The following is a 4365-nucleotide window of genomic DNA, read 5'->3' on the forward strand; positions in this document are numbered from 1 at the left end:
CTCCATGATTGATAAAAAGCTGAGATACAAGTAAGTACAAATAGGTGCTGCAGGAAGATCTGGATCTGAATTAGTTGATTCCTCTAATGGCGGATTCGGTTGGGGGGACGAGAGCAGAGGCGCCGAGCATTGCAGAGCAGTACAGGAGAGCGCCGAGCGACTGTCCTCCCACGGGGAACGCTTTCTGTCTCTGCGTGTCCAGAGCGCCGCGCCACGACCACGTGACCGCATTTCTCTCCCCAGCGTTCTCCGCCTGTCCGCAGCGGCGGCAGTTACAACCCGAGGAGAGGCCAACGCATCGTGAAGAACCGCTTGTTTTGAATGCCTTTGTGTTCACAGCGCGGCGATTTGCCTCCTTTGGCCCTTTCGATGCCAGCAGCGACTCTCAAATACGCATACAGGACCCGAGCAATGCTTTCCCCTCCTGACGCAAATTCGCTTGATTCCGAACAGCTCGCCGAGCACCGACGCGACGCTTTGCAGAAATGACGCTTTATGCCATGCATGTGTCATGTGACTTCCTCTACTCTCGCTTTCGAAGACAGAGCAGCCGGGAGTGAACTCGGATTACTCGGGTGCTATCAACGAAGGAAAAGCCATTGGAAGCCAATGATTATACTGTCGCATAGCGAGCTATGCCTATGTCGCGCGCCGTTTTCCGGACCCGTGCACAGCCGGGGAGCGGTCCTTTTTTTTCTTTTGCACGGCGTCGCTGTGCTTTCCCCTTCTTCTTGGGGGGGTATTCACGATGTACGCCGTTCGGAAAATGGTTAACGGCTGTGAAGGAGGCGAGCTGTTGAAAGCTCGCGTCCCAACCGGTTAACGCCTGAGGGCTTGGGGGCGACGGCTGAGAGCACGGACGGAGCTTTGTGTTTTGTGCCGTCTGCGTCCTTGCGGCCCATGTGTTTTTGGTTTACCTTTTGTGTGTTTGGGTGCCAGGCGGAGATGCGCCGCGTCTTCTAGAAATTCACGCGGTGCTCGCCAGGAAACAACCTCGCGGGCACCGGCGTCCTATTGGTTTCTCAGCTGTAAAGAAAGTCGTCTCATTGGCTCCGATAAGCGCATTTCCGCCTGGTAACAAACACTGCCTGGAGAATCCTGAAGAACGTTGACAGAGGGGTTTTGGCGGCAAGTAAGGGAGGACGGCGACCATCCGAGCTGCTGCTCGGGACCCCTGCTCGGAAGATGTCGCGTTGGCGGACTGATGTGTTGTTAATTTGAATTAGTTGTTTATTTGGTACTATTGGATTCGCTTTAATTATTGTTTGAGTTCATCTTTATTAAATTCAGTTAACTTATGTTATCAAACGAAATCGCCTGGTCCCTTTCTTCAATGCGGCGGAGCCGTCGTGCCGTCAAGAAAGTTCAACGTGCGAACACTTCGTTACAAGTGGTGGAGGTGCGGGGTAACGACGACCCCGCTCTACCGGAGATGCGCCCCCATCTCAGGAGTGATCCGGACATGCAGGCGACAGCTGACTTCGCTACGATGACGAGCTCTCAACAGAGGATGTCCATCCCCCCTCCTGTTTTTAAGGGAACCCCTGAGGAGTCCGTGGCGGAATGGCTGACCTGCTACGAGCACGTATCATCGTTGAACGCTTGGGACGACGACACAAAGGTGAAATTTTTGTACCTTGCCCTTGATGGCGATGCGAAGAAGTGGCACACCACACAGCTGCTTACCGGTGCGCCGATTTCGTGGAGTGACTGGGCGGCGAAGCTCAAGACCTGCTTCAGCAGCCGCCACGCGACGGAAATCGCTCACCTTCGGCTGCAGAATCGAATACACCTGCCGTCGGAGACTCCGGAGCAATATTTTTATGATGTGCTGCAGCTGTGCGCCAGGGTCGACCGCAAAATGCCGGAAGAAGACAAATTGCGTCATCTGCTGCGGGGCCTGCAACCGGCGACAATGGAGAAGATGATAATATCCGATCCGTCCAGCTGCGCCGACTTCCTGCAGACACTGCAACGCCTCAGTCGGACCGCGCTGATGGGTTTCACTTCCCGGGTGCTGCCGGCCACCGCAGCAAACACCACCTACCTGGCAACGGGACCCTGTGTTTGTAGTTCGGACATCTTGCCAACAGCTGGCAGCGCTAACAACGAGCCTCGTCCGTTGACTGTGCCGGGATCTGGGCAGCACCACCTACTTCCCACCTACACTGCTGCCTTCCATGGTCAACAACAAAGGCTCGCAGGTGAGCAAGATTTCAAGGCGATCGCCGCCTCTCTAGAATCATTATCCGGACGTCTAAAGACAATGGAAGAAGAAATTTTTCGTAGGCGCGCTCCATTGCCCCAGAGAACCTCGCGTGACGACGACGGACGGCCGCGATGCCGCTACTGTAACCGAAGCGGTCACATAGCTCGGAATTGTCGCCAGCGATGGAGAGACGAGGACCGCGAACAGAGAAATGCGCGCGACGAGCAGGCTCCCAATCCGGGAAACGGGAACGGCCGGGCTTAGGTGGTCAGCCTGGCCGATCTGTGAGCGTGATGACCGAAGACCAACTCCTCACGGTCCAAGTCGAGGCAAATAATTTGAAGACCACCCTTCTCATCGACACTGGCGCCTCCGTAAACATCATTTCTTCCAGCTTCGCGGCTAAAATTGCTTCAAAAGTCGAACTAACTGAGGGCACTGCTTTTATCAAAGGAATCAGCGGAGACTTATTAGCACCTGTAGGAGAAACAGAAGTAGTGCTTCAATTCGGATCGACCAGATTCAGCGTAAGATTCATTGTCCTCAAGGACTGCCCTTATGAGTTGATAGGAGGGCTCCCATTTTGCCGGCAGGCAAACCTGCTGATTGACTTCCTCCGTAAACAACTAAAAATAGGGAGTGAAGTGTACCAGCTGCACCTCAATACTAGCGTGCAATCGCAGTCAAATGTGGTCACTGCACGAAGTAAAGACCAAGTTTCCATCGAGCCTCGTACGGAAGCCATTTTAAGGGTACACATACCGAGAGACGGAATTCAGCTTGTCGAGCCAAAGTCAACCCTTAGAAGTGGACTGCAGGTGGCGCGGACCGTCGTGAACGTGGTTGGTGGGATCGGAATCGTCCGTGTTGCAAACCCTACCTTGCTGCCGATAGTGGTACATCGCGACGCGAAGATCGGCTGGGCCACATCACTTCATGAGGCGCAACTCGGACTCGCCGTGCCACACGACCCCACTGCGACAGAGGACTTTGACGTCCAAACTGGGCCACACCTGACGCCATCTGAGAGGGATGAGCTCTTGTCCGTTATTCATAAGTTTCGTCACCTGTTTACCGGCGAGCACAATCCGATTCAGCGCACTCACGTAACGGAGCATACTATAAACACGGGCAGCTCAGCACCCATTTGTCAACATCCGTACCGCCACTCACCCTTCGAGAGGGAGGTCATTAAAGCGCAAGTGGAAGAGATGCTTCGTGACGGAGTGATCAGAGAGTCGCACAGTCCCTGGTCATCGCCCGTCGTTCTCGTGAAAAAGCCGCAGGGAGGTTGGCGTTTCTGCGTTGATTTCCGAAGGGTGAACGCGGTTACCGAGAAAGACGTGCACCCATTACCGCGAATCGATGACATTTTGGATCTGCTGCAGGGTTCTCGATATTTCACGACGCTTGACCTCACTTCAGGCTATTGGCAGGTAGGAATCCGCGAAGAGGACAAGTCGAAGACAGCATTCGCATGCGGCTCCGGTCTGTATGAGTTCAATGTCGTTCCTTTCGGTCTGTGCAATGCTCCCGCGACATTCCAGAGGATGATCAACAAAGTTTTGAGTGGTCTTCTCTGGAGGGTGTGTTTGGCCTATTTGGATGACATTGTCATTTTCTCGAGGACCATGAAAACTCACCTAGAGGACTTGGAAAAGGTGTTAAGCGCTCTTGATGAAGCCAACTTGCGTCTGAAGCCGGAAAAATGCAGCTTCGCGCAACAAGAAATCAGGTATCTCGGGCACGTGCTGACTGGAGAGAACATCAGACCAGATCCGGACAAAATAGCCGCGATCGAAAAGCTCCCAGCGCCAAAAAACAAGAAAGGAGTTCAGAGTTTCCTGGGAATCTGCAATTATTATCGGCGTTTCATCAAGGATTTCTCCCTAATCTCCCGACCTTTGACTAATTTGACAAGAAAGAATGTTTCGTTTGAGTGGGACACGGCATGCGAGGCGGCCATGCAAGCGCTCAAAGAGAAGCTGACTACGGCGCCAGTTCTGCGTCAATTCGAGCCAGGCAAGCCCATCGAAATCCATACGGATGCCTGTGACTACGGTCTTGGTGCTGTGCTGGTTCAAAAAGACGAGGGTCGGGAACATGTCATCGCCTACGCCAGCCGTCATCTCAACAAAGCGGAAGCTAATTACAGC

The sequence above is a fragment of the Amblyomma maculatum genome, chromosome 1, assembly GCF_055883805.1.
Source record: "Amblyomma maculatum isolate TAMU_Amacu chromosome 1, ASM5588380v1, whole genome shotgun sequence".
Classification (NCBI taxonomy): Eukaryota; Metazoa; Arthropoda; class Arachnida; order Ixodida; family Ixodidae; genus Amblyomma; species Amblyomma maculatum.